Genomic DNA, 10,304 nt, shown 5'->3' with positions numbered 1-10,304 from the left:
AAACCCCAAATCCACAATCTCAGAAAATTAGAATATTACATGGAACCAAGAAGACAAGGATTGAAGAACAGAACAATATCGGACCTCTGAAAAGTATACAGTGTGCTGTGCTTGATTGGCCAGCAAACTCGCCTGACCTGACCCCATAGAGAATCTATGGGGCATTGCCAAGAGAACGATGAGAGACATGAGACCAAACAATGCAGAATTGCTGAAGGCCGCTAATGAAGCATCCTGGTCTTCCATAATACCTCATCAGTGCCACAGGCTGATAGCATCCATGCCACACCGCATTGAGGCAGTAATTGCTGCAAAAGGGGCCCAAACCAAGTACTGAATACATATGCATGCTTATACTTTTCAGAGGTCCGAAAGCTTGTTATGCCCCTGAGTATATTGGTTTGGAGCAAATGGAAAAACATAAAACATAAGACATGAAACGCATACATACAGATTCTCAAGATCTAGCACACTCTGTGTTGCAATATGTTCAATTATACTACATAACTTCTAATTATACCATGACAAGGAAAGCAGGGTAAAAAAGGAATATTTTTCTCCCAAGCAGGATCTGCAGTCTTGTTACGTTGTTTGAAATGAATTCAACGATGCTTCTAATTCACTCTCCAAAGTACAGCCAGTTTGGGGACCACAAAACAAGTTCTTCGCCCATACATGTTGCTGTCTGTGAGTAACTTGTCTGAGGCTTGATACTTAAAAGTCTGCGTTGTACAGTCGTTCCGAGTAAAAGAGTACAATTTGCGAGTGGAAATTATTTCTAGTTCGAGATAAGGAATTGCCGATTCTCTATTGGCAAAAGCCTCCGACAGCAGCGAGCCAGTGTCAAAAGCCATCAGCGGCATCCAATCAGGGAGGAGCAGAGAGGGCTTGTGATCATTGTCCCGCCCCCCGAATCCATGGTTTCTTCCGTTGTCTTTGCATCGCCGCTTCTGTAGCCGTATTATAAGCCATTGGTGGGAAAGCGCGATTGCTCACCAAGAATCTGGAGCGTTTTGCACAGAAAGGTATTTCTTTCTCTCTCTCTCTCTCTCTCTCTCGTTCGGGATCTCCGGCTTCTTAAAGGCTCGTCGGATTAGCTGATGACCTGATGATGTCCCAGCCCCCAGGGAAAGGCAGATCCTGTATCAGGAACTTTTGCTAGACTGGGTTTTGCAACAATATCCAATTTCTGGTAAACAGGTGCCCGAGAAAGCGACTTTTGGCTCATCTCTGATGCCTTGATTTATCGCTTCTGTTCTTACTAGCGTCATTTTGAACTTGGAAACACGGGCACGGACTGTCGACCAGAGATGGTACTGCCGAGCTGACTTTGATGTCTCTGAAGGGAGACTCGACCCAGTTTAGACAAACTGCTCCAAAGTCCGCAGTGCAAGGAGCCCCGCCGTGTCCTCCTCGAGGGCTGCGTTAGGGGCTGAGAGCATATTCATCCCAGCCCCCTAGCACATCCCTCGAGGAGGACACGGGGTCACCCTGTCTCCCCAGGCAGTGCTTGAATGGGAGCCCAGCCTCTTTCCCATACCTTTTGTTCTGGCTCTCGTTCCCCAGCCACATGGCAATTTGGGGAGGGGAAACATAGAGCTGCTATTAATTTTGAAAACTATGTGGGAGGTCTCCTGATTACAGATCTGCATTTTGGGGGGGAAACAACAACCTTTATTCAAGCCAGTTCCTCATGTTCACATCAATATTACATTGTCGTCGTCATCATCATGACATGTGTGTTGTATAAGCCATCACAACTAGAATTTTTGTGTCACTGGATGTCATCATGTAAGGTGTGAGTTGTCAAACTTGGTCCCTCAGATATTGTAGGAATACAAGCCCCACCATCCCCATTTACATAGGAAGCTGCCATATACTGAGTCAGACCATTGGTCCATCTAGGACAGTATTGTCTACACAGACTGGCAGTGGCTTCTCCAAGGTTACAGGCAGGGATCTCTCTCAGCCTTTTCTAAGAGATGCCAGGGAGGGGGAACTTGGAACCTTCTACACACAAGTATGCAGATACTCTTCCCAGAGTGGCCCCATCACCTAAGGGGAATATCTTACAGCACTCACATGTAGTCTCTCATTCAAATGCATCCAGGGCAGACCCTGCTTAGCAAAGGGCGACAAGTCATGTTTGCTACCACAAGACCAGCTCTCCTCCCATGACAGAGTGTAGGCACTTATAGGAACATAGAAGCTGCCATATACTGACTCAGACCTTTGGCCCCGACACTATTCAATCTCTTTATCAATGATTTAGCTCCATTTCTGGAGAGTGTGGACTCTCATGCCCCGAAGCTGGCTAACAAACGAGTGCCCATTCTACTCTATGCCGATGACGCAGCCATGTTATCTCAGTCCAGATTAGGTTTACAAAGACTGTTGCGTGCTTTTGCTGGCTACTGCAATGATAACAAACTAACAGTTAACTACAAAAAAACAAAGGTCCTGGTTTTCTCTAAATCCAGGAAACTATATAAATGGGTAATAAATCAGAACCACATTGAGCAGGTTTACAACTATAAATATTTAGGCATATCATTTCAATATAATCTAAATTGGAAAACCCAAAGGCTGTCTTCCAATTCACAAAGCCCGCAATACCCTCAGTGCCTTTTTGCGATTTTACTACTCTAAAGGGGGCCAGTTTGTTCCCATGGCACTCCAGGTATTTCGTGCTAAGATCGTGGCCCAACTACTTTTTGGAGTTTCGCTATGGATCCAGGGTGTAACAGCTGAACTGGAGAGAGTACAGTCTATTTTTCTGAGAGCAATTTTTGCAGTGCCTAGATGTGTGCCTTATTCTGCTCTATGTTTGGAATCTGGGTCTTTCTCTATTGTCTGTAAAGCCTGGGAGCTTACTTTCACTAGATGGAGTAAACTCTGTTCTGAGATTCAGGAATTTTCTTTTTTCCAACATCTATGGGTGGATTCTTATCCTAACCCTTGGCTAACATTTGTAAATAATAAAATTATTCAACTGGGCCTTTCTCCTTCAGAACTCCTCACTTGGGAATATAATAAGGTGAAGGAAATATTATTTCTCCGGTTGCACGATATTGAACGGCAGGAACTTAGGTCTTCGGCCAATAGGACCTGCTCCCCTTTACATTTTGGGATTTTGCCACCCTGGGGAGATAGAGGTGCTAGTTATTTGACAATGCTACATTTTTCCAAATTTTGGGCTGCATTTGCCCGGGCCCGGTTCAATGTGTTGCCCTCTTCCCTTTTGGATCGGAGGTTTGCAAAAGATAATCCTGTTGCGGTTTTCAGCCCTTGTGGCGTTGGCCTTCTGGAAACTGTCACCCATGTGTTGTTGTACTGCTCGTTGTATCGGGACGCTAGAGAAGAGCTAATTTCCCCTTTGTTACTTAAATTTCCCGGAAGGTGTGATCTCTCTTATACTTATTACTGCCTCGCGGATTCGAGCCCTGGGACTGCAGCAGTTGTGGCTAAATTTTTCTGTATTGCCATTAGGCTGAGGTCCCTATTAAGTGCCTAACTGCGAGAGCTGTCTGTTGTTTTTAAATAATTTATTATTATTGATTGTAATCTGTCATATTGTGTTTTAGCATTGTTTTATTGACGTATTGTGTATAGTTGTTACTACCATTTTTGCTGGCCAATGGCCGTAATAAAACTGATGATGATGACTCAGACCATAGGTCCATCTCACTCAGCATTGTCTGCACAGACTGGCAGCGACTTCTCCGAGGTTGCAGGCAGGAATCTCTCTCAGCCCTATCTTGGAGATGCCAGAGAGGGAACTTGGAACCTAGATGCTCTTCCCAGAGCTTCTCCATCCCCAGAGGGGAATATCTTACAGTGCTCACACTTCTATCCCTTTTATATGCAACCCAGTGGACCCTGCTTAGCTAAGGGGACAAGTCACACTTGCTACCACAAGACCTGCACTCTTCACAGTAGTCTTCAGGATGAGGATGATGAGAGTTGTAGTGCAACAGCATCTGGGGACCCAAACTTGAGAACCCCTCGATGCAAGTTACTTCATTCAGTTGGCAGTCATCAAGTGGAAAGAAATCAAGTGAGGTACATACATGTGTAAATCAACCCCCACCCCCTATTGTGGGTTAAATTCTGCTCTGGAGCTGAACATCATCATACTTCGAGCTAACTTTTGCCTGAGCTACAAACTAGGCCTGGTATCTTTTTTATTCACATTTACAAAAGCCATTTATCATGATGAAATAAGCACACAAAGAAAGAGTGAATCAAAAGCTGAAACTAGCCCAAGAGAATCAGGAGCTCATTAAAGTGTTCTGTCATGTCAGTTTTGACTCCTGATGAACACAGAGCCATACAGGAGGAGTTTACCGTTGCTGTCTCCAGTGCTGTATGAGATGATGCCTTTCAGCACCTTCCTATATCGCTGCTGCCCGATATAGGTGTTTCCCATAGTCTGGGAAACATACCAGTGGAGGATTCGAACCGGCAACCTCTGGCTTGCTAGGCAAGTCATTACTTACCCCATCATGTGATGAGTTACCATGTTGATGATAGGATGACCTTGATCTCTGACACATGGGAAAATGCAGGTAAATAGTAACCATTCAGCTAATTAGTAACTGAAGGCTGAAACTACAGTAGACAGAATTGAAGTCACATGGTTGCCCCCCAAAGCAGCAGCTGAGCTCCACATCACCTCCCCCTCTCCCAGCAGTGTCCATTACTGCAGAACCCATGGTGTGATATCACTCTACTGTGAGTTTCCCTGCAACTATTCACTTCACTGACTGCTGTTTGGAAGGGCAGGGAAGCTCCAGGTCCTTAGTAAGGCGGGGGTGGGTGGGTGCGTGGGGAGCTTTGTTTAGGTTGCAATCCAATGGATAGTCATTTGGGAATAAGTTCCATTGAACTTAGTAGGACTTACTTTGAGTAAACATGCAGAGCCTCACACTTCCTTAAGACTGCCTGTTTAGGGAACATGAGTGCTGTTGATTCACAATAGAAATTTGACTATTTCTTTTGTGAATCAACTCCTGGCGAACACAGAGCCATGTGGTTTGCTTTGGTAGAATATAGGAGGGGTTTACCATTGCCATCTCCCGAGATGATGCCTTTCAGCATCTTCCTATATCACTGCTGCCTGATAGTGGTGTTTCCCATTGTCTGGGAAACATATCAGCGGGGATTCAAACCAGCAACTTCTTGCTCCCTAGGCAAGTTACTTCCCCACTGAGCCATCAGGTGACTGGTCTGGTAGTAGTAGCAAGCATTAATTGTTCCCTTTGCTAAGCAGGGTCCACCCTGGTTTTCATTTGAATGGGAGACTGCATGGGAGCGCTGTAAGATTTTCCCATTAGGAGGATGGGGCCGCTCTGGGAAGAGCATCTGCATGCTTGGATGCAGAAGGTTCCAAGTTCCCTTACATCTCCAGATAGGGCTGAGAGAGACTCCTGCAGCCTTAGAAAAGCCACTGCCAGTCTGTGTAGACAATACTGAGCTAGATGGACCAATGGTCTGACTCGGTATATGGCAGCTTTCTGTGTCTCTATGATGTCATTTGATTTGGCAGCCTGACAGCCACTGATTTTGATTTCAGGATGTCAGCACCGGTGTAATGAGAGAAGTAGCGCCAGTGCTTCTAAAGAATTCCTGACTGGCAGTACATAGTATGTTTGTATGTGGGGATTTCAACAACCTCCCCTTCCCCCAGAGGCTCTCTTTGTCACCAAAGATGTGTCCCTGAGGGCTGCATGACACTCAAGGACATATTTCTGGGTGACACAGAGCTCTTCCTGGGTTGTCAAAAATTTGCTCCCACTACTGAGCCAGCATGTCACCTATTGGAGCAGTGGGGAAATGACTTGACTAGCCAGCCAGAGGTTACCAGTTCAAATCCCTGCTGGTATGTTTCCCAGACTATGGGAAACAGCTATATTGGGCAGCAGCGATATAGGAAGGTGCTGAAAGGCATCATTTCATACTGCATGGGAGGAGGCAATGGTAACTCCCTCCTGTATTCTAAGAAAACCACAGGGCTCTGTGGGCGCCAGGAGTCAAAATCGACTTGATGGCACACTTTACTGTTATAATTCACAGTTTACATATGGACAGGCTGTTTAAGGGTAATACAGCCAACTTATTTCTGCCTTCCCCCTACTCCCCACACACATTTTTTTGAGGACTAAATGAAGTATTTGGGGTCATTTGGGATCCAGAGCAAAAGTTCTGATCTACAACCACTTTTGTGGAGCTGCAGTAAATGCATTGTTCTTCTCTGTCATTAACTTGGCAAGGAGGAACTAGTGATATGTTTTCCCTCTCCTGCTTTTGTAAAACTGGGCCACAGACAAGCACAATGTAGCTGTAAAGAAATTGGTGACCTTCCAAAAACAAAATAGTAAAAACTATCAGAAAGTTTATGGTAAGTACAAACTGAATCTAAAATAGGAAAAATAAGTGAACGGTTATAAATACACTGTACATAAACCAAGAAAGCAGGTCTGTTAAAGTGTTCACGATGTGAGTCTGAAGATGTCAACCCAGAGAGAACTGAACAATGCCAAAAATAGTAATAAGTTGTTGAAAGCCCAGCCCGTAAGCATGCTAGAGCTCTTTCTGAGAAGGACCAGGAGCAGGCACTCTTCTTTCAATATTCTTTCCCCAGAACTATATTATAAAGTGACACTGGGGAATGATCAACCAGTGTCTACTTGCAAAGGACAAAGAACAACATTTTGAATGAAAAAGCAAACAAAAACAAGTCCTGCTTGAAAATGATCCAACAGGACTTGTCTTGATGAACTTCAAAAGCACCAATAAAGTTGAAAATCAAAGTGGTTTTTAAACAGGGTACAAAGGACAAGGAACACGTGTTGCTTGACCGGATCATAAAAAAGAACTGCCAGTATGAAGAACTGCCCATTCTGATATAAGGCAAGGATATAAGGCAATCACATGACGGATGACACGGCCATTCTGGCTAGAACCACAGTTGGTCTAAGGAGGGCCTTGGGGCATTGGCTGTTTATTGTAAGAGAGAACGGCTAAGTATTAATTATCAGAAAACAAAGGTGCTTTCCTTTGCTAGGAGACCTAAGAGACAGGTATGGAAGGTCGATGGACAAAGGATAGAGCAGGTCCAAAATTGTGTATACTTGGGGGTAGACGTTCACTCATCGGGATCAAGACGAGCCCATGCCTCTCATGTGGCCCAGGCTGCCCAAAACAGTGCCTGAGCTATTTTGCGGTTCTATAGAACCAGGGGAAGGTATTTTATCCCCGCGGCCTTAAAACTTTTTCAAGTGAAATCATTGGCATAGTTACTATATGGTGCCCAATTGGGTCCTTACCCAGATCTGTCCCCCCTAGAAGTGGTGCAGTCTAAATTCTTGAGAGCAATATTTCAGACACCCAAGTGCACCTCTAATTCAAGGCTCAGATTGGAGGCGGGTCTCATTAGAGTTGAGGTCAGATGCTGGCAAATGGTGCTGTTTTATTGGCGGAGAGTTTTTTCCTCGGACACAGGGCTGAGCCGCTTAGTATTAGAGGATTCCTATCAGTCGACCTAGAAGTGTGCTCTGAACCAAAAGTTGACCGCTTTGGGCCTCGATCAGTCTGCCTTGCTTACGCAAAGTTTGGAGACAGCTAGAGAACTGAGGATAATGAGAGACAAACGGATATAACAAGGACACCTGACTTTCAGAGCCAGGAATCAGTCAGGTATAGTTTGGCCCCAGCACCCTATCTCACTGTCTTGGAGGTGCCCCCACTTAGAAGAGTTTTTGCCTTGGCAAGATGCAATATCCTGCCTTCAGCCATCTTAGAGGGCCGATATAGAGGGACTCCCTATGGGGAGAGGCTCTGCCCATGTGGGGAGGGTCAAGTGGAAACAGTCACCCATGTGCTATTGGAATGTTTGTTCTATAGAGACCTGCATCGGGATCTCATTTACCCTTTGATGGCTAAATGCGCAGGTCTCAATTCTCCTCAGATGATTGGCAGGCTGTTGGAAGGAAATAATTCCAGCACCACCAGAAAGGTAGCTAAATTTTGTAGGCCAGCCCTCCGTTTGCGTAAGAGCTTAATAATGGGAAAATAGGTGATGGATTTAAGGCCAGAGCAACTTTTGTAGCTACAATCTGGCTAACTGCAAGTGGGCACGCAGGTATTGGGATCACCTGTATATCATCAGTAAATCTAACAACAAAATTCTCCCAAGCTCCTGAATTGTTTAACCTCTCTCAGATTCAGGAGTCGGGAAGGCAACTGTTTGAGCATTGATTTGTGTGTAATAGTCTCATAAGTACGAAATACTGCTGCCTCCTTTTATTCTTAATTATGTATTTTTAGAAGTATTTTCAGTACCTTGATCTATGCTGAGGAGGACTTTTTAAAATTTATTTGGTTTTATTGTTTGTAGTAGAAGTTTGATTGTCTTCTGCATTTGTTTTAATCTCATGCTGGTCGCTGACCAAAATAAAGAGATTTGACAAGGATATAAGGCAATCACAAGATTGCTATAAAGTCTGATGCTTGGACTCAAAACTGCAGCCTTCTACCCAGATTCTCCTATGAATGGATGGATTTCAAAAACTAATATATTACATTTCTCTTTCAATATGCTGGCCTTGGGCCGAAATAAACACATACATACATACATCTCTCTTTCAAATTGATACCTGACAAATACCCAAGTCTGAAATAAATTAAAACACAATTCCTGCAAAAATAAATCTAAAACGTTATCCAGCTTGAAACACTAAAAACATTGATACAACTGAACGCTAAAGTATCAGCTGGTCCCCAGCAGGTGAAAATATGCTGCAGCAATAGCAGGAGCCATGAAGAGCCCTTGACTTGTCCCAACTAGTAGCATCAGTGGCTCAGTGCTGTTGGGTGCTTGAGGCCAGATGAGATGCATGGGGCAGCGATGGACCAATAAGGGAGTGAGCCGGTTGCTGCTGCTTGAGCAGCAGCAGCGGCTATGAATGGAGTGGGCTGGAACAGCAAGGGAAGCAGTATCAGGCAAGCACAGGTCGAGCATATCCCAGAAAAGCAGAGGGTCGGTCACTCCTTTGGTCAGTTCCCTCTTCTCCAAAGAAGACCTGTCCTCTCCAGAAACTGCCTTACAGCACCAGCCTATGCATGTTTATTCAGAAATATGTCCCACAGTGTACCCAGTAAGGCTTACTCCCAAGTAAGTATGCCTGGGATTGTAGCCTGAAAGCAACAGCAATTAAGGGACAGGGGAGGTCTTGGCATTTGTTTGAGGCTTGGATGCACTCCAGGTGCCCCACTGACTGAGCAGGGACAGGGCCCGTTTTCTGGCTACTATTCTTGGTTAAAATTGTGAGTTCCGTACTTGAGGGGGCGATAGGGGAGTTCAAGTAGCTAATAATGGCTTTAATTAAAACTGTTAATCAGTTTTAATGTTATAAGGTGCTGGAAGTTGCCAGAACCTAAGGGGTATACCCGTGGGTCAAATGAGCCGTAAGCCGGAATTTGGCTTTTTAAAAGCCAAATCTGGCCACTTAGCCTCAAACCCCACACACATCAAGTTATGGTTGGTTCTGGCCCTCTGGGGCATTTGAGTAGGGTCCCCCTGATCTAGGTCAATACTGTCTGCAGCAGGGGTAGGCAAACATGGTCTGGCTGTTGATGAACTAAAACTCCCATCATCCCCAGCTACAGTAAATTGCTGGCAAGCCAAGGTTGCTTATCCCCTGCTCTACCCTGACTGGCTAGACTTCCTAGGGTTTCTTTCCCGACCCCACTGGAAAGATGCAAGGGAATGGATCCGAGGCCTTCTGTGTGAAAAGCAGTGCTCTACCACTAAGCTCTGCTCTCTCCATTTATTCATAGATGTCCTCCTTGCTCTTGGGTAACTGCGAAGATGTCACAGTTTCTGAAGCCAAGTTACCATACAGGCTGTTGTGATGATAAATCTGTCCATCCTCCCTGAGAAGACGGATGGAATTCAAATATGACAAATAAACCACTGGTGTAATTTCCTTGCAGAGCTATCATGGCTTGTGGATACTGAACTGGAGCAAGGATTGGTAGATTTTATCCTAAATTTAGACTGCTTGAGCCTCACTGTCATATATATCATGAGTTCTTAGAGTTATGATAAACTTGGAGGTTGGATCAGGGTTTCTGTGTGCCATTACCAGGATCTTCTTTATAACCAGCCACCTTCAGAATATAAGATATACCCTGTGGCTTCTAACCATCTCACGCTGGCCTAGATGTATTAGGGAGGTTCAGTGCCGAACTGGTTCGGGCAAGGGTCTATCTCTCCATGATATATCCCGTTTCTTTCAGGG

The 10,304-nt window shown here is 44.9% G+C and overlaps 1 protein-coding gene across 2 annotated transcripts in view; it reads left to right on the top strand.

The window, feature by feature from the left end:
• The first annotated feature begins 891 nt into the window (after positions 1-891).
• The window catches only part of DDO (D-aspartate oxidase), a 28,598-nt gene continuing 19,185 nt past the window's right edge, over positions 892-10,304 (top strand). Inside the window, exons 1-2 of one of the 2 annotated variants that reach the window (XM_053301640.1) lie at positions 962-1,025; positions 9,841-10,037. The gene's annotated coding sequence lies outside the window, so the exon portion shown is untranslated. Of the gene's footprint in view, positions 1,026-9,840; positions 10,038-10,304 lie in introns of both variants that reach the window. The other variant, XM_053301550.1, reaches the window with a different exon arrangement.

Source organism: Hemicordylus capensis, chromosome 1, assembly GCF_027244095.1.
Source record: "Hemicordylus capensis ecotype Gifberg chromosome 1, rHemCap1.1.pri, whole genome shotgun sequence".
Taxonomy (NCBI): Eukaryota; Metazoa; Chordata; class Lepidosauria; order Squamata; family Cordylidae; genus Hemicordylus; species Hemicordylus capensis.
The sequence above is the reverse complement of the archived record's forward strand: the minus strand, read 5'-3'. Positions and strand labels throughout refer to the sequence as shown.